General features: G+C 56.6%; 6 non-coding genes across 6 annotated transcripts; 3 read left to right on the forward strand and 3 right to left on the reverse strand.

Annotated features, from left to right (window-relative positions):
- Positions 1 to 926: 926 nt before the first annotated feature.
- On the reverse strand, positions 927 to 1,046 carry LOC134544217 (U5 spliceosomal RNA). The gene has a single exon (XR_010077609.1). It is a non-coding gene; the product is annotated as a U5 spliceosomal RNA (small nuclear RNA).
- A 543-nt stretch (positions 1,047 to 1,589) lies between these two features.
- On the forward strand, positions 1,590 to 1,752 carry LOC134544222 (U1 spliceosomal RNA). The gene has a single exon (XR_010077614.1). It is a non-coding gene; the product is annotated as a U1 spliceosomal RNA (small nuclear RNA).
- A 19,079-nt stretch (positions 1,753 to 20,831) lies between these two features.
- Positions 20,832 to 20,994, forward strand: LOC134544223 (U1 spliceosomal RNA). Its single transcript, XR_010077615.1, has one exon. It is a non-coding gene; the product is annotated as a U1 spliceosomal RNA (small nuclear RNA).
- A 299-nt stretch (positions 20,995 to 21,293) lies between these two features.
- LOC134544218 (U5 spliceosomal RNA) lies at positions 21,294 to 21,413 on the reverse strand. Its single transcript, XR_010077610.1, has one exon. It is a non-coding gene; the product is annotated as a U5 spliceosomal RNA (small nuclear RNA).
- Positions 21,414 to 21,956: 543 nt separating this feature from the next.
- LOC134544214 (U1 spliceosomal RNA) lies at positions 21,957 to 22,119 on the forward strand. The gene has a single exon (XR_010077606.1). It is a non-coding gene; the product is annotated as a U1 spliceosomal RNA (small nuclear RNA).
- A 299-nt stretch (positions 22,120 to 22,418) lies between these two features.
- LOC134544219 (U5 spliceosomal RNA) lies at positions 22,419 to 22,538 on the reverse strand. The gene has a single exon (XR_010077611.1). It is a non-coding gene; the product is annotated as a U5 spliceosomal RNA (small nuclear RNA).
- Positions 22,539 to 23,804: the final 1,266 nt, after the last annotated feature.

A 23,804-nucleotide genomic window follows, 5' to 3' on the forward strand; every position in this document is an offset into this window, starting at 1 on the left:
CGGCCCGTGCTGCGAAGAACCTGTGTTTTGTGTTGAGTGGCCGCCGTGTCGGCGAAGAACCTGTGTTGGTGTGCCCCTCCGTCGCGCCGGTTTCGTATTTTGTTAAATATATTGAGTGTGCTGTCCATTTGCTACTGTAACTGTATTCGCCTAGTTATGCATTGTTAATTACTGCCGTGTTTTCTGTATTGTAATATTTAACCTTTATTATTCACTTGTTCCTTTTATTTTGCTGTACTGTAATTTTATGATTAACGCAGGGTTTTTATTATTTTCCCTGTAGCATTGCTGTGTTGTTTTGTGTAATGTATTATGTATGCTCATTATTGTTAAGTTGATGTATATGCTTAAAGGAACGGGCTAACCGTTGGGTTAAGTTTGTGTACAGTGTCTGTTTGTGTACTTTATTGTAAAGTGTACATGTCTTTCCGGGATGAATAAAGTCATCCTAACTAAAAAAAAAAAAAAAAAAAAAAAAAAAAAAAAAAAAAAAAAAAAAAAAAAAAAAAAAAAAAAAAAAAAAAAAAACTTGCACTTCGGTTGAGCTGACCTCTGCGATTACCCCAAATGTGGGTAACTCGGGCGCGTAATTTTTGGTAGTCGGGACTGCGTTCGCGCTGTCCCGGTGAAAAAATTTCAACTTAGTAGTTGTGAAGTAGTGTTAAGAATTATGTACAGTGAAGTGTAATTTTTTTTTTTTTTTTCATCTGTGTATGGTATGTAATGCATTCGTAGGTCTCAAGTTTACGGTGCCTTGGCGAACAACCCCACCGTCTTGAAAGTGCGGAAGGAAGGTACGTAATTGTGCATGGTAATAGTTGAAAAAAGAAAAAAAAAATTCCCATGAACGATACTTGTCCAATTCGATTTTTCAGATTTCCCCCTCCCCGCCTCACCCCCGGGCCCAGTGGTTTAACGGTAACCGGCCCAGTGTGTAAACACTGGGCACAACAAAAAATTGTTTAAAGACTCATCAAATGTTCCCCTCCACGGAAATCTTTAGTAAAAGGCGAAAGATTTATGCGTTTGAAGGGAAACCAGAGCACGGTTGAAACTTTGAAAATCCGGACTATATAGGAAAAATGTGCGGACCACCACTAATGGTGAAAATAGCGTACGGTCGTGCAGCCTGAAGCCGCGAATCGTCCGAAAATCGCCTCGTGGGACACGGCACTCGATATTTCGTGAAACCCTAGGTATGTTGCTAATGGAAAAAAGTTCCCCTCTCGACTGTGCCGTGGTGCCCGCCTTTTTGCCGAGGCGGACGCGACGACCCGAGTGCCGCCACGCGGCAAACGGTGTAACCAAGTGCCGCCACGCGGCAAACGGGGTAACCAAATGCACGCGGCGGTCGACCGTCGCCGTGGGTACAGAAACAAAGGAAACGAGGTGCGAGTAGAAACGGGCAGTTGTAGGAAGAAATTGTATTTGCATTGTTGGTGTGTACTGTCATGTAGTGTGATGAACTGGCACGGGAGTGTTATGTCTGGGGAAAGAGCTGTTTCGGAGGTAGAAGTACATAACCTCAAAACACGTTGATGAGGTGGTCCGAGCTCCAAGTGAAATAGAAAAGCGAAACACTGCGCAGCATACTTACCTGGCGTAGGGGCTACCCTGATCAAGCAGGGGGTTCCCCCAGGGTGAGGCTCTTCCCTTGCACTTCGGTTGAGCTGACCTCTGCGATTACCCCAAATGTGGGTAACTCGGGCGCGTAATTTTTGGTAGTCGGGACTGCGTTCGCGCTGTCCCGGTGAAAAAATTTCAACTTAGTAGTTGTGAAGTAGTGTTAAGAATTATGTACAGTGAAGTGTAATTTTTTTTTTTTTTTTCATCTGTGTATGGTATGTAATGCATTCGTAGGTCTCAAGTTTACGGTGCCTTGGCGAACAACCCCACCGTCTTGAAAGTGCGGAAGGAAGGTACGTAATTGTGCATGGTAATAGTTGAAAAAAGAAAAAAAAAATTCCCATGAACGATACTTGTCCAATTCGATTTTTCAGATTTCCCCCTCCCCGCCTCACCCCCGGGCCCAGTGGTTTAACGGTAACCGGCCCAGTGTGTAAACACTGGGCACAACAAAAAATTGTTTAAAGACTCATCAAATGTTCCCCTCCACGGAAATCTTTAGTTTTTTTTTTTTTTTTTTTTTTTTTTTTTTTTTTCAAAGGGAACTCCCACTGAAGGGAGTTACCCACCAAAAAATTCATCTTTAATATAAAAAGCGGATACAGGTGAACACAAATAAAACACAACATAGAACACGAATACATGGCCACAAGGGCGAATGGTGACAATCTTTATTCAACACTGACGAAACGGGGCCCCTCCGACGATACCGTCCTAGAGGTCCAGCTGCTTGTTGGGCGGCGAATCTTCTGTGGGCTGCCGGGGGCGACTCGGGGCGCAGAAGGTGCCGGGCCGCAGATGAAGACGGTCCGGAGCAGTGGCGATGGTAGGCAGTAGTTCACTGAGAGCAGAGATCGTGATGGGATGATGCCTGGTAACATTCCTCAGAGCCAACCGTGGACGTGGTGATCACCGTCGTCAGCTGCCGGGCCCACCAGCCGCGACTGCACCAGCGTCAACGTCATCGGGGTCAGGGCGTCTCAAATGATCGTAGGTAAAGAGCGGTCGGCGGGGGTGAGGGGCGTCAGGCAGGGGCTCTGCAAGGAGTCGGATCAGGGGGTTGTCAGAACGCCGGCAGTGGCGGAGGAACTTCTTAGTCACCTTGCAGAGCAGCTCGTGTAAGTGCGGGAGCCCAGTCTGGTCCAGGAGGGTCTGCCGTAAGGTGGCGCGAGGGAGACCGAGCAGGAGGCGGGCACCGAGAAAGTAGGACCGGGCGATCGGACGGAGGTTGTACAGAGAGGAGTGGACCCAAGCCGGGCACGCGTAGAGGAAGTGGGGAAGAACGAAGGAACGGTAGGCAGTCACACGAACGTCGAGAGGGGTGCCGGATGTCGGTCTGAGTACGGTGGCCAGCTGAGCCATGACGGCACGGGACTTGGTGCGGATGGAGTCGAGGTGCGGCAGAAAAGTAAAGGTATTGTCTAGGGTGACCCCCAGATAACGGATGCGAGGCGACCAGGGGATGGCTACGGCGGAGATGACTGGCGGGTGGTCGTGGTGTGGATGAAGTCGGGAGAAGAGGATGGATCGTGATTTAGAGTGATTGAGCCCGATGCCATGCGCGAGGAACTGATTGTTGAGGGAAGTGAGGCCGCGGCCGAGACGGTCGCAGAGCAGCCGCTCGGAAACTGAAGAGGCCAGGAGACAGGTATCATCGGCGTACTGGACAAGATAGGTGCCGGGAGGGGGCTTGAGATCAGAGATGTGGAGGGTAAAAAGTAGCGGTGAGAGAATGGCGCCCTGGGGGACGCCGGCGGAGATGGGGCGGGGGCCGGAGAGGACCCCCTCCACCCGAACCCGGAAGGTGCGACCCTCCAGGAAGGAGCAGAGGAGGCGGACGAGATGAGATGAGAGGTCGGTGGCAGAGAGGCGCTGGAGGAGCTGGGCATGCGGAACGGAATCGAAAGCACGGGCGAGGTCAAGAAGCACCATGCCCGTGTGTTGCCGCCTGGCGAATCCCTGGACCACCAGGTGCTCCACACGGGCAATGGCGTGGGTCGTCGAGTGGCGGGGGCGGAAACCGAACTGGTGGCGGGGTAGAAGGTCCAGGGTGGTGACTTGAAAGAGGAGACGGCGGTGGATCGCCCGTTCCGCGACCTTGGACAGAATAGGAAGAAGCGAGATGGGCCGAAAAGATGAAGGGAGAGACGGGGGCTTGCCAGGTTTGGGGATGGGTGAGACGATGGCGGTTTTCCAGGGGGTGGGGAAGTGGCAGAGGAGGAACATTGCGTTGAAAAGACGGGTCAGAAACACAAGGGCCTTGCGAGGTAGGGCACGGAGCACGGGGGAGGGCAGAGAGTCGTGGCCAGGAGCAGAACGGGGCCGAAGGCGGGCGAGCAGGGTGCGGACCTCGGAAGGCGTGACGAGCGGCAGGGGGAAGGTGGCCGGAAGGGGGGGCAAAGTGACGTGGCGAGACAGGAGGCGGGCCCCGTCCTCGTCGTCCGAAGACTCGGAGGACAGGGAAGGGCCGGGTGCGGATGCGAAGGTGGTCGCCAGGTAGGCGGCCACCGCCTCGGATCGCTCCGAGGCCGTTTCCGCCACACCCGTGGGGGTGGTCAGCGGGGGGATGGTGGTAGGAACCGAGCGGAGACGACGGACGTGAGACCAGAGGGAGCCGGAGCAAGCAGAGAGGGATTGGAGACGCCGAGTCTCCAGACGGGCCCTCCACTCCGCGACCAATCGCCGGCAGCGCCCCCGCAGCACCAGGTACACCCGCCGGTGCAGCAGGGAACGACTAGCCTGCCAGAGGACGCGGAAGCGGTTGCGCAAGGACAAGGCGTCCCGGAGGTAAGGCGGAAATGGGTCGACAAGGGGACGGGGGGGAACCAGAGGTATGTTGGCAGAGGCGGCCGCGGAAATGGCGTCGGTCAGCGAGAGAACGTTGGCGTCAAGGCGGGCAGGGGTATCGAACGGAACAGACAGGTCAATGGCAGCGGAGAGGGAACGCTGAAAACCGCCCCAGTCGGCCTTGGGAAAATCGAAGCGGGGGAGGTGGGGGTTAGAATGGGGGTGAAAGTGAAGTGTGGCAAGAACAGGCAAGTGGTCGGAGGTGCCGGAGGCGATGGTGGTGAGATCCGAGAGAATGGGGAGGGGCGTGGACAGTGCAAAGTCGATGATGCTGGGTTGCCGGTTGAGCTGGGCCGGAAAAAATGTCGGGGTCGGAGGGGCATAAAGAGAGAGAGGAGTACGCCGAAGGAGTTGCCGGAGGGAGCTGCCCCGCCGGTTTGCGGCGGCACAGCCCCAGAAGGGATGGGTGGCGTTGAAGTCCCCGGCCAGCACGACGTGGGCGTCGAGCCGACCGAGGGCGACAACGTCGGCCGTGGGAAAGGCGAACTGAGGGGGGAGGTACAAGGATACCAAGGTCAGGGAGTACGGGAGGCCGTGCAAGCGCACAGCAACCGCCTCGGCCGCGGGGGAAGAAGGGATGCGACGGCGATGATGTGAAATGGTGTTGCGGACGAGTAACGCCACCCCCCCGCCCCGACCATCGCGATCGGCACGGTGGACCGCATACCCGGGGACCAGGACGGGGGCAGAGGGGGAGAGCCAGGTCTCAGAAAGGAACACGACGTCGGGCGATCGCTCGTGGAGCAGGTGCAAAAGGTCGTGGAGCTTAGGGAGGAGGGAAAAGACGTTCCAGATGAGGACACTAAGGGGAGGGGCGGGATCCATCGAAGAAATTCAGAAGGGCCTGGAGGAGCACTTCGAACTTCTCGGTGGAGGTGCGGGCTCGGGAGAGTGCCGTCAGGACAGTCCGGATGAGCGGGAGGTACTGTCGGATGAATGAAATGAAGTCGTGAATGAGGGATGAAAGCGACGAGCAGTCTGAGTCGGAGGCAAGCGGTCGAGAGTCAGAAGAAGGAGCGGAAGGAGGAGGGTGCGAGGTGGCAGAGGGGGGAACAACCGGTACAACGGGGGGAGGGCGTGCCCAAGCATTGGTGGAGAGAGCAGGAAACGTCTTGGGATCGGACAGGGACGGGACAGAGGGCCCGGTCCCCACGGCAGTCGTCGTGGCGTCAGTGAGTCGTTGAGGGTGTCGGCGCAGGTAAGCCTGAATCACGCGACAGTCAGTGGAAGTAGCGAAGTGGGCCCCGTCACAGAGCGTGCAGCGTCGGGTAGTCGAGGTGCAGTCCCGAGACCAGTGGGGCCCAGCGCACTTGAAACAGGCGAGGTCCCGGTGGCATCGGGAGGACGGGTGTCCAGGCCGCTGGCAGCGGTAGCACTGAGGTACGCGCCCCGAGCCGCGGTATTTCTCAACTGCCACCACCCAGCAGCCCAATGTCTTCAACTTCAGGAAGGGGGCTGCCTCACCCAGACCGGATGTAGTGACCAGGAAAGGCCGGGTCGTTGAAGTAGGAGAGGTGCGCATGGCCACCACAGATGCCACAGGTAGGTGCAGGTCGAGCAGGGACTGGGTGACCTCGTCAGCCGTCGTGGAGAGAGGGAGTTTCTTGATCACAACTCGATCGGCACGCTCGTCGGGGCGGAGATGGGTGTAGGGTTTATATCCGAGGCGTTGGAGTTCGTCAAATAGGAGCTGGTGGTCCTGAGGGTTGCTGGTATAAAAGGAGGTGCGGTCATTGACGGAGGTGACAGAGAGAGGACCGGAGAGGAGAGACTGAAAACGTTGTGCAGTGGCGAAGGGGCCGGCTGTGGGCGTGAGAAGGCAGGCGATCGGAGGCATGCGAGGCGTGCGAGGAGTGGAGGTAGGCGGGCGAGGCGCCGCCGAGGAGGAGGCACGAGGCTGCGAGGCTGGAGGGCGGGGTGGAGCACGAGATGAGCTGGGACTCGTCGAAGAGGGGCCCGGGAGAGTGGTGAAGGGCACAGGAGGAGGTTGCGTGTCGGGCCGGTGCCGTTTAGCATGCTGCTTGCGGCGGGGCTTGGCAGTCAAGGGTCGGTCCGAGGAGGCAGCCCCAGCGCCGTCGTCGGTGTCGGTATCCGGTAGACTGAGGAGACTGTCGTAGCGGTTGCTGGTAGGGACGGCATCGTCGGAGGAGTGCTGGTCGGGGTGGGCGCGCTTGACGGTCTTCGTGGGAACGATGAAGCCGGTGTCCATGGGAGTAGCAGTCGCAGCAGGAGGAACGGCGGCAGGCGGTGAGTCGGTCGGCAACAGCGGAAGAGAAGGCGCAGGAGACATGATCGGTGAAGTGATGCAGGCCGTGGTGGTAGTAGTAGTCACAGTTGGTGGTGTTGGAGCAGAGGTAGTCGTAGGCAGAGCGAGGATGGTGGAGACGTCCAGGCCGTGAAGATGTTTCGTCTCGCTGACCTTAATGCAAACAGTCTGGGTGCGCAGCCCGGCCGGCGCGGGGGAGGGAGGCGGAGCCACCCCCCCGACCCCAGCAGCGCCCGCCTCCCCAGACCCGACTTGCATGGTCTCCAAGCGCTGGCGATGCGGTCCACAGTATTGTCGTGGCTGGGGTGGCCGATTGTCAGTAGTCATCTCATCGCCAGAACCGGCCTCGGCCGAGGGCCTCGGACCAAAGTCGTCCCCGCCCTGGTTCGGCGTCATCGGGAGAGAGTCCATTCCAAACTCTCCCCTCGGCCTCCCCAATAGGCTACAACTTGGTTGCCGGGAGTCACAAGAAGTGGCCTCGGCCGATGGCCTCTGACCGAGGTCGCCCCCGCCCTGGTTTGGCTTCATCGGGAGGGAGTCCATTCCAAACTCCCCCCTCAGCCGCCCCAATAGGCCGCGACTCGGTGGCGCACAGCACTCACAAGAAGAAGATCTAGGATCTAAGAACTAGATCTACACAAGAGCACTCCTGGTGGTCGACTCAGGAACTAGCAGCAGCAGGTCTCGGCGGCTCGCTGAAATTGCTGAAAGGAAACCAGTTAGTTAATGGCCAAAAGTGCTCAGATTTGCTTCAAAAAGCTTTGAAAAAATTCCCCTGAACAGTTTGATGCCTTTGAAGGGAAACCAGAGCACGGTTGAAACTTTGAAAATCCGGACTATATAGGAAAAATGTGCGGACCACCACTAATGGTGAAAATAGCGTACGGTCGTGCAGCCTGAAGCCGCGAATCGTCCGAAAATCGCCTCGTGGGACACGGCACTCGATATTTCGTGAAACCCTAGGTATGTTGCTAATGGAAAAAAGTTCCCCTCTCGACTGTGCCGTGGTGCCCGCCTTTTTGCCGAGGCGGACGCGACGACCCGAGTGCCGCCACGCGGCAAACGGTGTAACCAAGTGCCGCCACGCGGCAAACGGGGTAACCAAATGCACGCGGCGGTCGACCGTCGCCGTGGGTACAGAAACAAAGGAAACGAGGTGCGAGTAGAAACGGGCAGTTGTAGGAAGAAATTGTATTTGCATTGTTGGTGTGTACTGTCATGTAGTGTGATGAACTGGCACGGGAGTGTTATGTCTGGGGAAAGAGCTGTTTCGGAGGTAGAAGTACATAACCTCAAAACACGTTGATGAGGTGGTCCGAGCTCCAAGTGAAATAGAAAAGCGAAACACTGCGCAGCATACTTACCTGGCTCGTGGCTACAATTGCGGACAAAGGGCTTGAAGTAAGCGGTTGAGCATGATATTCAAAGAGAATAGTTAGGGACAACAGTAAGTACAGATTATACCAGGGGATCGAATAGGATCCAAACTTCCTCCCTTTTCAGTTTTCAGTTTTCATTTTACACACTCCGACGATTACCATTATTTCTCACTAAGTTCCGTTTCTCACCACCGCGCGGCAGCACCGTCTTCGCACTGTGCTGCCGCCTGGCGCCCATTCCGCGAACTCGCTCTGTTTCTTCTGCTGTTCGCGATGTGCCGAATTCGCCGCTCGCCTTTCTTCCTGCGCGCAGTTGTCTGATGATGCTGTGTCGCCTTTTGTTTTTCTGTTTCTTGTTGCTGCTCCATTTTTCCGCCGTTTTTTCGCTTACTGTCTCTCCTGATGCTCAACTCGCTACTTCTTGCTGTCCGCAATGTCTGCTCGCGCGCTGCCTGTGCGCGCGCATTTCTTTTGCTGCTCCCTGCCATCTAGTGGCGGCTTTTGCAACTGCTTGTCTCGCCTCGCGCGGTCTTCTCGCTGATTTCGCTGCTTTTGTGCAACCATCGGTCTTTATGTTTTGTTTTCGTCCTTTGCATATCTTGATAGTATATTTAATCCAGTTTGCTGATTTATATTGTGTTTTCTGTCTCCATTATGGCAGATAAATTTCGCAAATCTGACCGACTTTCTGACCGCCCTCGCGACTCCACAGTTCGCAGGGCGAAAATCACCTATACCAAAGATGACCCCGGCCAAGGCCGCAGTTGGCGCCGAATGAAGCCGACCCCCCCAGCTCCTACAGGCTCCTCGCAGGCGAGTGCAACAAGCACTGATGATGTTGACTCTCAGTCTTCGCGAGTGAGCTCCGACCACGAAGAGGAACTTTTGGTTACCAAGCAGCCTGCCGCAGCTTGCTATGGCATGCGGCCTCCTGCTACTTCCTCCAGCTTGGTTTCTTTGACCACCACCACGATTACGACTACTGTTTGTTCCGCCCCGATTTCTGCCTCGGCCATGTCTGCTTCGAGCCTTTACTCGCAGCCTGGCCCCTATTATGCCTCCACTCTTGCCAGTGGGGTGCCTGCTGATTCTGACACCTGCTCATCTCTGCCACTCGGCCAGGCCTCTGTGTCTGCCGCTGTTCGCCCTGCTTCGCCCTCTGCTTCGCATGGTCTCCCTGGGCCCGATTTGACGCCTTTTTCGCAGCCTCGGTCAGCCGCGCCTGAGTCTGGCATGCTGCCGCCGCCGATTGTTCTGCCCTCTTCTGACCACTCTGCGCGGTTGCCTGCTGTTTCTTCTGCCGACATGTTCTCGTCGCCGCTGCAGGAAGCCTCCGTGTCTCGCGCTGGCCATGGTGCTGCCGTCCCTTGTTCTGCACCCAACTTGTCTACGCGGCCTGACGCCACGGCGCCATTACAGGACCTCCCTGCTTCCGCGCAGCCTGGTATTTTCGACCCCTCTCGTGCCCCCGACTTTCAGTTCGGCGGCGCTCTGAGCTTCTCGATGGGGCCACCTGCTCCTGACACTTCCTCTGGCCGTTTGGGGAAACGTCAGACTGACCTTTGGGCGGACGACGAGTATGACTGGTCTGCTGCTCCAACTGGTGACCGTCCTCCAGCCCCGTCTTCGCCCCTACACGGCCTGCAGCCGCCCATGCCTCAACGCGCCTACGCCAAGCGTGCCAAGCGTGCTGCTACTGTGGTCCACACTTCGCAGATTGCTGGTCCTTCTCATGTGGACGTGCCGTTGATCTTGCCTCCGGTGTCTGTGCACGGTGGTCCTGAGGGCCGCCCGACGACGACTCAGTTGCCCCCGCCTCCCGTGTCTCGGCCGCCGCCGCCGTCGCAGAAAATGCCGCCGGCGCGGCCCGGCACTGATCTTCGCCCTCCAGACTCTGGAGTGGCTCGTGGTGCTCGTGCCACCAAGAAACCGCCGTTGATTGTGCGCAGGGGCGGTTTGTCCCCGAACGCCATTAAGGAACTGGATGCGCTGCGCGCAAAGTTCTCTCAGCCCTTTGTTGCCACGCATTATGACTCCACCTCGACTTTCCAAATGGCAAATAAGGAGGACCATTTTGCCATGACCAACTTGCTGCGGTCCAAGGGCGAGAAGTTCCACACCTGGACGTGCGCTGAGGACAGGAATGCCAGGGTGGTCATCCGCAAGTTGCACATAGACACGCCGATTGAGCACATTTCGGGGGCCTTGATGGAGAACGGCATTCGTCACTCCAAAGTGACTCGTCTCGCCAGCCGCTCTGCCTTTCCTGAGCCGTACCCACTGTTCCTGGTGGTGTTGGAGGGCACCACTCAGGTGGCTGAGGCTATGAAGATTCGCCATCTCGGCGGTGTCGGCGTGACCATAGAGCCCTTCCGCGGTGGTGGTGGGACCGTCCAGTGTTTTCGGTGCCAACGTCTGGGACACTCGTCGCATACCTGTGATGAAGACCCGGTCTGTGTCCGGTGTGGCGCTGACCATCCCTCGGCTGCCTGCCCTGTCCCTAAGTCGGACCCGCCGAAATGCGTTTTCTGCGAGGGCCCACATCCTGCGAATTATTCGCGATGTCCTGAACGGCTCCGTCTCATCCAGGCCAGGGAGTCCAGACAACAACAGCGCCAGCCACCTGTTCCTGCCGCACAAGCTCCGCGGTTGATCCCCCCTGGCATGCAATCGCGTCGATCTGGAGGCCGCTCTTATGCCGATGCTACGTCGCGTCAGCCGTCACAGCAACCGCCGCCCGTCTCTGGCCCTGAAGATCCAAGTCACTCCGAGTCTCTTCGTGACCTCCTTGACTTTTTCAAGCGGCTGGACATCTGCACATGGTTCAAGCGAGTCATGGCTGCGATTCACCGCTTTCAGGCTGCCTGCTCCTGGACTGCCAAGTGTGACATCATACTTGGACTCCTGGATCAGGTTCAACGCGCTTTTTCGTCCAGTTCTGAGGCCTTACCACCTACACACTGACATGCAGTACACTGTTCTTACCTGGAACATGCGGTCGGTCTCCTCACGCTTACCTGACTTGCTGGTCCTTCTCCATCAGTTCCGGCCTGCCTTGGTGGGGCTGACCGAGACTTGGTTGACTGCGGCAGATGACTTCTCCTTACCTGGCTACCGCATCCACCGTGCTGATCGTTCCTCTGGTCCACGTGGCGGCGTTGCTCTCCTCGTGCGGCAGGACATCAAGCATCATCGCCGTTCTGTTCCTCATCTCTCGGTGGTGGAAGCTGCGGCCGTTCGGTGTTCCGGCGCGGGTGCGTCTTTCACCTTCATCGTGGTTTACATGCGGCCGAAGACTCCCTTTCCCGCTGCCGAGTTGACTGCGCTCTTTCAGATGGATGCCAACTGCCTGATGGCCGGCGATTACAACTGCCGTAGCACCTCGTGGGGCTGTAGGACGACCGACTACAGGGGACGGGGTCTTGGCCGTCTGGTGTCACACCTGGGCCTCCAGATTTTTGCGCCGTCGGAGCCCTCTTACCGGCCTGCTCGTCTGGATCATGCTCCTTCTGTCCTTGATTTCTTCATCGCGCCTCCTTCTATGAGTCTCATTGATACGGCTGCTGTGACGTTGTCCGACTCGGACCACTTGCCTGTCCGTACTCTTCTTGAGCTGGCTTCCTCTTTGGATTCTTTGCCGCTCCACTGGGATTTTCGCCGTGCTGACTGGCCTCGCTATCGCCGCCTCCTTGATGATGGTCTCGACCTCACGGCTGTTCCACGTGATGCGCAATCTTTCGACCAGGCAGTGGATTCTTTCACGCTCCTTCTCAAGTCGGCCGCGCAGCAGGCCATCCCTTTGCGACCGCCGCGGCACGTCGGTACCCCGTTCCCTCGGGAGTTGCGTGCGCTTGTCAGGACTCGTGACAGGGCGAGGGAGCGGTGGCAACGCTCGCATCAGGAGGCCGACTTGGAACAGTACAAGTGTTGGAGGAGGGCCGCCCGGCACGCCATTCACCGTTGGCAGGCTCAGGACCAACTTGAGAAGCTCCAGGCACTTTCTGTCACGTCGGGCTCGGTGTGGACCTACATCCGTCGGCTCAAGGCTACCTCCCGTACGATTCCGCCTCTTACTGTTGGCGTTCGTCAGGTTGACTCTCCTGCGGAGCAGGCGGAGGTCATCGCCGCTCATTTCGAAGGAACGTTCCAGGTGCCGCGTCCCGTTCTGGGCGCAGGCCCAGCTCACACGTTGCCGACCTCCTTTACTTGCGTGGCGCCCCCTCCTGTTGAGGGGTGGATGCTCACAACGCCCAAAGAGGTCGGGAAGATCTTGAAGACTGTGCGCCTCTCTGCGGCTCCTGGACACGACGGCATTCCTCCACGACTGGTTACTTCGTTGTCCAGGAAAGGAATCGTCTACCTGACCGTCCTCATTAATGCTATCTTCTTGCTGCTCCACTTTCCGACCTCCTGGAAGCACTCTGTTGTGGTCCCGGTGCTGAAGAAGGATCAACTGCGTCATTTTCCGGCTTCCTATCGCCCCATTTCGCTCTTGTCGATCCTGTCGAAGGTGGCGGAGCAAGTGTTGTTGTCCCGTCTTCGCGTGGCCGTCGACGTCCTGCAGTTGTTGCCTGACCATCAATTTGGTTTCCGGAAGCGGCACTCGGCCATGCACGCTGTTGCGCTCCTCGTCGACAAGATCACAGCGGGTTTCAATAGGTCTGAGCACTCCATGTTAATCTCCTTGGACTTGGCAAAGGCCTTTGATTCCATTCAACATCCGGCGCTCCTTCACAAATTGCGCTCCTTTGGTCTGTCCGAGCGGCTGCTCACCATCCTCCACAGCGCGCTTCAGGCTCGGACGTTTCAGGTGCGGGTCGCCTCGTCACTCTCCACCACGCGGGACATCACCACCGGCGTTCCTCAGGGGTCCGTGCTCAGCCCCATGTTGTTCGCGCTGTACGTTTCCGACATTCCTGCTGTTCCGAACACTCAGATCGTACAATACGCTGACGACACGACCTTGCTCGCTTCTGGCACGGACGCTTATCTTCTGCGTGCGCGTGCACAGCTGGGCCTCAACGTTCTGCAGGACTATTTCTCGCGCTGGGGGGTCTCCGCCAATGCTGCTAAGTCCACGGCTCTGTTCTTCACCAAGCGTCGGAAACGTCCGCCCGCGCCCCTCACGCTTTGCGGCTCGCCTATCGCCTGGTCCGACAATGTGCGCATTCTTGGGTTCCATCTCGACCGCACTTTGACCTGGCACGACCACGTTCGTCAGTTGGCCGCTCGGACACGCACCGCTCTTCGTGCCGTCCGCTCCGTTCTCTTGCCGGTCAGCTCCATCGAACTGGACCTCCGTCTTTTCCTTTGGCGCACGCTCGTCCTTCCGGTTCTGTTGTACGGTGCCGTGGTGTGGGCCTACGTGCCCAAGTTCTGTTTCCGGCCTATCGCCTCCACCTACAACTTCTGCCTCCGCTTCGTCGCCGGCCGTTCCGTCCGCACGCCTCTTCCGGAGCTGTACGAGTTCACCGGCTCTCCTCATCCCGGCGATCTCGTCACGTCGCTGGCTCGGAACTTCTACTCCCGCACGCCGCGCCACCACAACCCCCTCGTCTCGTCTCTGGCCGACTACGACCCGACCGTCTGGCACCCCCATCGGCGTCTCCGAGACTTCAGCCTCGAACGCCCTCCATAGCCCTCGTGTGCTGCCGCCTGCTGCCCTCCACCGTCTCTGTGCAGTGTGGTGTCCTGCAGTGTTGTGCTCGCGTCATGGCCTGTCCGTTTTAACCTCTGTTTGTGTCTACTGCTCTCGTGAGCGAAGCTGCGGCCCGTGCTGCGAAGAACCTGTGTTTTGTGTTGAGTGGCCGCCGTGTCGGCGAAGAACCTGTGTTGGTGTGCCCCTCCGTCGCGCCGGTTTCGTATTTTGTTAAATATATTGAGTGTGCTGTCCATTTGCTACTGTAACTGTATTCGCCTAGTTATGCATTGTTAATTACTGCCGTGTTTTCTGTATTGTAATATTTAACCTTTATTATTCACTTGTTCCTTTTATTTTGCTGTACTGTAATTTTATGATTAACGCAGGGTTTTTATTATTTTCCCTGTAGCATTGCTGTGTTGTTTTGTGTAATGTATTATGTATGCTCATTATTGTTAAGTTGATGTATATGCTTAAAGGAACGGGCTAACCGTTGGGTTAAGTTTGTGTACAGTGTCTGTTTGTGTACTTTATTGTAAAGTGTACATGTCTTTCCGGGATGAATAAAGTCATCCTAACTAAAAAAAAAAAAAAAAAAAAAAAAAAAAAAAAAAAAAAAAAAAAAAAAAAAAAAAAAAAAAAAAAAACTTGCACTTCGGTTGAGCTGACCTCTGCGATTACCCCAAATGTGGGTAACTCGGGCGCGTAATTTTTGGTAGTCGGGACTGCGTTCGCGCTGTCCCGGTGAAAAAATTTCAACTTAGTAGTTGTGAAGTAGTGTTAAGAATTATGTACAGTGAAGTGTAATTTTTTTTTTTTTTTTCATCTGTGTATGGTATGTAATGCATTCGTAGGTCTCAAGTTTACGGTGCCTTGGCGAACAACCCCACCGTCTTGAAAGTGCGGAAGGAAGGTACGTAATTGTGCATGGTAATAGTTGAAAAAAGAAAAAAAAAATTCCCATGAACGATACTTGTCCAATTCGATTTTTCAGATTTCCCCCTCCCCGCCTCACCCCCGGGCCCAGTGGTTTAACGGTAACCGGCCCAGTGTGTAAACACTGGGCACAACAAAAAATTGTTTAAAGACTCATCAAATGTTCCCCTCCACGGAAATCTTTAGTTTTTTTTTTTTTTTTTTTTTTTTTTTTTTTTTTTTTTTTTTTTTTTTTTTTTTTTTTTTTTTTTTTTTTTTTTTTTTTTTTCACACAAAAACATCATTTAATACATAAAGATACATACAAGGCAGTTGACAAGAACACTGTACAGAACATAAACACAAAGATGAAGAACATGACGATGCTGGACCCCGCCAACACGGAGGTTCTTGAAGGTCCCGGCTACTTGTTGGGTGGAGGGGGGGTGAGGGACTGCTGGGGGTGAAGAGATGCTGATCCAGGAGCCGCGCAGCTGATGGAGGCCGCGCGGAGAAAACGGCGATGCTGATGACGATGGGAAGAAGACGGAGTGGCGATGTAGATGGTGAACTATGGTGGCGGGTCCGCGGAGGCTACCGGTGGACGTGGAGGTCTACGTCGTCATCTACCGGGCCCACCGGCCGCCGGGACGTCGTCAGCGTCGTCGTCGGAGTCGTCGCGTAAGTGGTCAGTCGAAAAGAGCGGTCGTCGTGGGTGGGGTGCAGGAGGCAGCGGCTCCGCAAGTTGAAGGATGAGGGGGTTGTCGCTGCGTCGGCATCGGCGTAGGAAGTAAGTAGTCATGGAGCGAAGGAGAGGGTGAAGGTGGGGCAGGCCGGAGTCTGCCAGGAGAGTCAGCCTGGAGGTGGCGCGGGGGAGTCCGAGAAGGAGACGAATCCCCAGGAAGTAGGTGCGGGTAATGGGGCGAAGGTTGAAACGGGATGAATGAACCCACACGGGGGATGCGTAGGTGAAGCGTGGGATGACGTAGGAATGAAATGCGGTGATGCGAACCGGGAGGGGGGTGCCAGATGAGGGTCGCAGTATCGGTGCCAGCTGCGCCAAGACCGCCCTGGATTGAGTCTTCATGGAAGCAAGGTGCGGGATGAAAGTGAAGGTACTGTCCAGGGTCACCCCCAGATAGCGGACCTCGGGTGACCAGGGGATGGCAGTGCTGGAAACTCGTGGGGGGTGGTCCTGGCGTGGGTGGATGCGTGAGAAGAGAATGGATTGGGTCTTCGAGCAGTTCAGCCCGATGCCGTGCGCGAGGAACTGAGTAGAGAGTGATGTGAGCCCGCGGCTCAGGCGGCCGCCGAGCATCCGCTCGGAGACGGAGGAAGCGAGGAGGCAAGTGTCATCGGCGTACTGAACCAGGTGAGTGCCAGGTGGTGGTTGCAGGTCGGCGATGTGAAGGGTGAAGAGAAGGGGTGAAAGGATGGCGCCCTGGGGGACGCCGGCCATGATGTGACGGGGGTCGGAGAGTTCGCCCTCCACCCGAACCCGGAAGGTACGACCCCCCAGGAACGAGCAGATGAGGCGTATGAGATGAGGTGGAAGGTCGGTGGCGGAGAGACGGTGAATGAGTTGTGAATGGGGCACGGAATCAAATGCCCGGGCAAGGTCCAGAAGCACCATGCCCGTGTGTTGGCGCCGTGCGAAACCTTGGACAGCCAGCACCTCCACACGGGCGATGGCGTGGGAGGTGGAGTGACGTTTGCGGAAACCGAACTGGTGATGGGGGAGAAGATGCAAGAGGTTGACGTGAAGGAGAAGGCGTGTGAGAATGGTCCGCTCTGCGACCTTAGAGATGATGGGTAGAAGAGAAATGGGGCGGTACGATGATGGTAGGGAAGGGGGCTTCCCGGGTTTGGGTATGGGTGAGACAATGGCCACTTTCCAAGGGGTGGGGAAATGACAGAGAAGGAACATCGCGTTGATGATGCGGGTAAGGAAGACCGTCGCCTTCCGAGGAAGAGCACGGAGGACGGGTGCAGGCAGAGAGTCGGAACCGGGGGCAGAAGGGGGCTTGAGACGGAGGAGGAGTGTGCGCACCTCCGATGGCGTGGCGAGAGGGAATGGCAGAGAGTCCGGAAGAACGGGCAGAGTGACGTGATGTGCGAGGGGGGGGGGGTGTGTCCCCGTCGTCCGAAGACTCGGAGGAGAGGGTGGGGGGGTCAGCGGAGGCAAACGTGGTCGCGAGATAGGCAGCGACCGCCTCCGATCGCTCAGGGGCAGTCTCCGCCACCCCGGCCGGGTGGGTGAGTGGGGGAATAGTGGTGGGGACCGATCGGAGGCGCCGGACGTAGGTCCACAGAGAGCCGGATGCAGAGGCGAGGGAGCCGAGACGCCGGGTCTCCAAATGCGCCTTCCACGCCGCGACCATCCGGCGGCACCGGCCCCGCAGCAGGAGGAACACCATCCGTGTCAACGGGGACCGGTTGGCCTGCCACAGGCCGCGGAAGCGGTCGCGCAGGACCACGGCGTCACGCAGGTAAGGCGGGAAGGGGGTGATGCGGGTACTTGGAGTGGCCAGCGGAATGTGAGCGGAGGCGGCCGCAGAGACGGCCCGGGTGAATGACACGACGTTGGCGTCGAGACGGTCGGGGGTGTCGAAGGGGAGGGTGAGGTCGAGTGATGATGAGAGGGTGGTCTGGAACCCATTCCAGTCGGCGTTGCGGAAGTCGAAGCGGGGAAGGTGCGGGTTGGAATGGGGGTAGAAGTGAAGGGAGCCGAGGACGGGCAGGTGATCCGAGGCCCCGGCGGTGAGCGTGGTGAGACCAGAGATGATGGGGAGCGGTGTGGTGAGGGCGAGGTCGATGATACTGGGATGACGGTGGTGCTGAGCGGGGAAGAATGTGGGGGTGGCGGGGGCGCAGATGGAGAGGTTAGTACGCCGGAGGAGCTGACGGAGGGAGCTGCCTCGGCGGTTGGCCGCGACGCAGCCCCAGTAGGGATGGGTGGCGTTGAAGTCCCCGGCCAGCACGACATGGGCATCGAGCCGACCGAGGGCGACAACGGCGGCAGAGGGGAAGGCAAATTGGGGTGGGAGATACACGGAGACTAGAGTCAGGGAGTAGGGCTGTCCGAACAGGCGCACGGCCACAGCCTCAGTCGCGGGTGAAGGTGGAATGTGTCGGCGGTGATGGGTGAAGGTGTCGCGCACCAGGAGTGCCACCCCACCCCCCCGACCATCACGGTCGGAGCGGTGGACGGCATATCCCGGGACGCGGAGGGGTACAGCGGGGGTCAGCCAGGTCTCTGATAGGAACACGACATCGGGTGAGTGCTCGTCGACGAGGTGAAGGAAGTCGAGAAGCTTAGGGAGCAAAGAAAAGGCGTTCCAGACTAGGAGCTTAAGGGGCGGCGGGGGATCCATCGAAGAGACCCAGAAGCGCTTGGAGGAGCACCTCGAATCTCTCCGAAGGGGACTTGGCATGGGACAGGGCGGTCAGGGTGCGGCGAATGAAGGGAAAGTACTGCCGAAACAGCTGGATGAGGTCACGTATGATCGTGGTGAATGAAGTGTCGTCAGCGTCCGGTCGGTGAGATGAGGGGTCCTGAGGTGCAGATGGAGATGGCCCGTCGCGGGAGGGGAACAGGGTGGCGGCGGCGGAACCGCGCCGAGTCCAGGCGTTGGAGGTGACGGCGGGAAAGGCACGAGCGTCGGTCAAGTTTGGCGGTCGCGGTCGCGGTGCCGGGGTGGCCTCAGGCTGTTGTCGGGGGGGGTGGCGTCTGAGGTAGGCCTGGTTCACCCGGCAGTCCATGGAAGTCGCGAAGTGCGCCTCGCCGCAATTGACGCACTTCGGAGTCGTCGATGTGCACTCGCGGGACCGGTGGGGCCCGGCACACTTGAAACAGGCCACCGGCCTCTCGCAGCGTGTGGATGGGTGGCCGGCCTGCTGGCACCGGTAACACTGCGGGACCCGCCCGCTGCCACGATAGCGTTCGACGGAGACCACCCAGCAGCCCAGGGAGCGTAGAGCCAGGAAGGGAGCTGCCTCCCCCAGGTGGTGAGTATTAACCAGGAACGGACGGGTCGTGGCGGTGTCGGTGACGCGGAGCGGAGTGACGGAAGCAACGGGTAGGTCCAGGTCGAGGAGGGCGGCGTGCACCTCCTCGGGGGTAGTGGTGAGTGGGAGACGCTTCAGGACGAGTCGGTCCCCCTTCTCGTCCTGTCGCAGGTGCGTGAAAGGCTGATGGCCGAGCTGGGTGAGGTGGTTGTATAGGAAGGTGTGATCAGCGGCGTTAGAAGTGTAAAAGGAGGTGCGGCCGTCGACGGAGGTGATGGATAGCTTGCCAGAAAGGAGCGACTGAAACGATTGGGCCAGGGTGAAGGGGCTGGTGGTGATGGGGAGGCGGCAGCCGATGGGCGGCATGCGGGTAGGCTTGACGGTGGCGGCGGCGGAGGCAGATGCGGGGGCGGCAGCAGGTTGGGTGGGAGGCCGGGTGCGGGGTCCAGGTGCAGATGCGGAGGTGGATGGTCGAGGCGACGGCTGACGAGCAGCGGAGGTCGATGGCTGAGTCGCGGCGGTCGTAGTCGGTCGGGGGGTGGTGCGGCGGGTGAGGTGTGAGATGCGGGATGACGTGGATGGTGCAGGTGACGAGTCCCGGGACGAGGTCCCCTCCTCGCCGGCGGAGTCGAGCTCGAGGGCGCCAAACCGGTTGGAGATGGAGGTGCGGTCCTCGGCGCGCCCCATCCTCGGCCGCTTCACCGTCCGGCGGGGGAGGCTGAAGCCGGTGTCCATCGGCACGTCCCGGGGGGCCGCAGGCTCGACAGGGATGAGTGGCAGTGAGGGGGAAGGGGCTGAGAATGGTGAGGAGATGGGGTGAGAAGCAGAGGGGGTGAAAGTGCAAACTGTCGTGGTCGTCATGGTGGTGGTCGTGGTGGTGAGGGTTGCTGCCATGGTGACGTCCGGGGTGAAGGGGGTGTCGGAGCAGAAGCCAGGTGGCACCATCTGGTGATGCTTGGACTCCGACACCTTCGTGCAGCGCTCCTGGGTGCGGATCCCGGTCTGGCTGGGGGTGGGGGGCGGCGAGCATCCCTCTGCTCCAGCATCGCCCGAGGCACCCGTCCGGTCTCGGTGGCCACCAGGAGGCCTGGTGTAGTCCCTCAATGGCGGTTGGAGTCGGCCCTCAAAGTCGGAGTCCCCCAGGGGCGGGTCCTCCCCGGACCCCCCCTCGGCCATGCCGACGAGAAACAATCAAGTCGGCAGGCCAAGAGCCACACCTGGGAGGAACTACTCTTCTCGGCCACCTGGTGACAGCCCCAGGAAGCAGCAGCAGCAGTCAGCAGTCAGTTAAAGGTGGAAGAAGATGGAGTGAATATAATAGGAGTGATGCTGAGTAGAACTTGTAAATAAAAATAAAATAATAATTAGTGGAACCCGAGGGTTGAATTTATTTCTGCAGAGTCCCCCCAGCAATGCCCAGGGGGGGACCCTGTTGCTTGCTGCTGAGAGTTACCAGATCCGGATATGCACCCAGCAGCAAGTCTTCGCACCAGAAACGACTGGTCGGATTATAAAAGCACGCGAGGAAAACTCGAATTAACTAAGGAAATCCCTGCAAACCACTCAGAGTAGCACCTAAGAGCAGTTTGAAGGGAAACCAGAGCACGGTTGAAACTTTGAAAATCCGGACTATATAGGAAAAATGTGCGGACCACCACTAATGGTGAAAATAGCGTACGGTCGTGCAGCCTGAAGCCGCGAATCGTCCGAAAATCGCCTCGTGGGACACGGCACTCGATATTTCGTGAAACCCTAGGTATGTTGCTAATGGAAAAAAGTTCCCCTCTCGACTGTGCCGTGGTGCCCGCCTTTTTGCCGAGGCGGACGCGACGACCCGAGTGCCGCCACGCGGCAAACGGTGTAACCAAGTGCCGCCACGCGGCAAACGGGGTAACCAAATGCACGCGGCGGTCGACCGTCGCCGTGGGTACAGAAACAAAGGAAACGAGGTGCGAGTAGAAACGGGCAGTTGTAGGAAGAAATTGTATTTGCATTGTTGGTGTGTACTGTCATGTAGTGTGATGAACTGGCACGGGAGTGTTATGTCTGGGGAAAGAGCTGTTTCGGAGGTAGAAGTACATAACCTCAAAACACGTTGATGAGGTGGTCCGAGCTCCAAGTGAAATAGAAAAGCGAAACACTGCGCAGCATACTTACCTGGCGTAGGGGCTACCCTGATCAAGCAGGGGGTTCCCCCAGGGTGAGGCTCTTCCCTTGCACTTCGGTTGAGCTGACCTCTGCGATTACCCCAAATGTGGGTAACTCGGGCGCGTAATTTTTGGTAGTCGGGACTGCGTTCGCGCTGTCCCGGTGAAAAAATTTCAACTTAGTAGTTGTGAAGTAGTGTTAAGAATTATGTACAGTGAAGTGTAATTTTTTTTTTTTTTTTCATCTGTGTATGGTATGTAATGCATTCGTAGGTCTCAAGTTTACGGTGCCTTGGCGAACAACCCCACCGTCTTGAAAGTGCGGAAGGAAGGTACGTAATTGTGCATGGTAATAGTTGAAAAAAGAAAAAAAAAATTCCCATGAACGATACTTGTCCAATTCGATTTTTCAGATTTCCCCCTCCCCGCCTCACCCCCGGGCCCAGTGGTTTAACGGTAACCGGCCCAGTGTGTAAACACTGGGCACAACAAAAAATTGTTTAAAGACTCATCAAATGTTCCCCTCCACGGAAATCTTTAGTAAAAGGCGAAAGATTTATGCGTTTGAAGGGAAACCAGAGCACGGTTGAAACTTTGAAAATCCGGACTATATAGGAAAAATGTGCGGACCACCACTAATGGTGAAAATAGCGTACGGTCGTGCAGCCTGAAGCCGCGAATCGTCCGAAAATCGCCTCGTGGGACACGGCACTCGATATTTCGTGAAACCCTAGGTATGTTGCTAATGGAAAAAAGTTCCCCTCTCGACTGTGCCGTGGTGCCCGCCTTTTTGCCGAGGCGGACGCGACGACCCGAGTGCCGCCACGCGGCAAACGGTGTAACCAAGTGCCGCCACGCGGCAAACGGGGTAACCAAATGCACGCGGCGGTCGACCGTCGCCGTGGGTACAGAAACAAAGGAAACGAGGTGCGAGTAGAAACGGGCAGTTGTAGGAAGAAATTGTATTTGCATTGTTGGTGTGTACTGTCATGTAGTGTGATGAACTGGCACGGGAGTGTTATGTCTGGGGAAAGAGCTGTTTCGGAGGTAGAAGTACATAACCTCAAAACACGTTGATGAGGTGGTCCGAGCTCCAAGTGAAATAGAAAAGCGAAACACTGCGCAGCATACTTACCTGGCGTAGGGGCTACCCTGATCAAGCAGGGGGTTCCCCCAGGGTGAGGCTCTTCCCTTGCACTTCGGTTGAGCTGACCTCTGCGATTACCCCAAATGTGGGTAACTCGGGCGCGTAATTTTTGGTAGTCGGGACTGCGTTCGCGCTGTCCCGGTGAAAAAATTTCAACTTAGTAGTTGTGAAGTAGTGTTAAGAATTATGTACAGTGAAGTGTAATTTTTTTTTTTTTTTTCATCTGTGTATGGTATGTAATGCATTCGTAGGTCTCAAGTTTACGGTGCCTTGGCGAACAACCCCACCGTCTTGAAAGTGCGGAAGGAAGGTACGTAATTGTGCATGGTAATAGTTGAAAAAAGAAAAAAAAAATTCCCATGAACGATACTTGTCCAATTCGATTTTTCAGATTTCCCCCTCCCCGCCTCACCCCCGGGCCCAGTGGTTTAACGGTAACCGGCCCAGTGTGTAAACACTGGGCACAACAAAAAATTGTTTAAAGACTCATCAAATGTTCCCCTCCACGGAAATCTTTAGTAAAAGGCGAAAGATTTATGCGTTTGAAGGGAAACCAGAGCACGGTTGAAACTTTGAAAATCCGGACTATATAGGAAAAATGTGCGGACCACCACTAATGGTGAAAATAGCGTACGGTCGTGCAGCCTGAAGCCGCGAATCGTCCGAAAATCGCCTCGTGGGACACGGCACTCGATATTTCGTGAAACCCTAGGTATGTTGCTAATGGAAAAAAGTTCCCCTCTCGACTGTGCCGTGGTGCCCGCCTTTTTGCCGAGGCGGACGCGACGACCCGAGTGCCGCCACGCGGCAAACGGTGTAACCAAGTGCCGCCACGCGGCAAACGGGGTAACCAAATGCACGCGGCGGTCGACCGTCGCCGTGGGTACAGAAACAAAGGAAACGAGGTGCGAGTAGAAACGGGCAGTTGTAGGAAGAAATTGTATTTGCATTGTTGGTGTGTACTGTCATGTAGTGTGATGAACTGGCACGGGAGTGTTATGTCTGGGGAAAGAGCTGTTTCGGAGGTAGAAGTACATAACCTCAAAACACGTTGATGAGGTGGTCCGAGCTCCAAGTGAAATAGAAAAGCGAAACACTGCGCAGCATACTTACCTGGCTCGTGGCTACAATTGCGGACAAAGGGCTTGAAGTAAGCGGTTGAGCATGATATTCAAAGAGAATAGTTAGGGACAACAGTAAGTACAGATTATACCAGGGGATCGAATAGGATCCAAACTTCCTCCCTTTTCAGTTTTCAGTTTTCATTTTACACACTCCGACGATTACCATTATTTCTCACTAAGTTCCGTTTCTCACCACCGCGCGGCAGCACCGTCTTCGCACTGTGCTGCCGCCTGGCGCCCATTCCGCGAACTCGCTCTGTTTCTTCTGCTGTTCGCGATGTGCCGAATTCGCCGCTCGCCTTTCTTCCTGCGCGCAGTTGTCTGATGATGCTGTGTCGCCTTTTGTTTTTCTGTTTCTTGTTGCTGCTCCATTATTCCGCCGTTTTTTCGCTTACTGTCTCTCCTGATGCTCAACTCGCTACTTCTTGCTGTCCGCAATGTCTGCTCGCGCGCTGCCTGTGCGCGCGCATTTCTTTTGCTGCTCCCTGCCATCTAGTGGCGGCTTTTGCAACTGCTTGTCTCGCCTCGCGCGGTCTTCTCGCTGATTTCGCTGCTTTTGTGCAACCATCGGTCTTTATGTTTTGTTTTCGTCCTTTGCATATCTTGATAGTATATTTAATCCAGTTTGCTGATTTATATTGTGTTTTCTGTCTCCATTATGGCAGATAAATTTCGCAAATCTGACCGACTTTCTGACCGCCCTC

The sequence above is a fragment of the Bacillus rossius genome, unplaced genomic scaffold, assembly GCF_032445375.1.
Source record: "Bacillus rossius redtenbacheri isolate Brsri unplaced genomic scaffold, Brsri_v3 Brsri_v3_scf329, whole genome shotgun sequence".
NCBI classification, from domain to species: Eukaryota; Metazoa; Arthropoda; class Insecta; order Phasmatodea; family Bacillidae; genus Bacillus; species Bacillus rossius.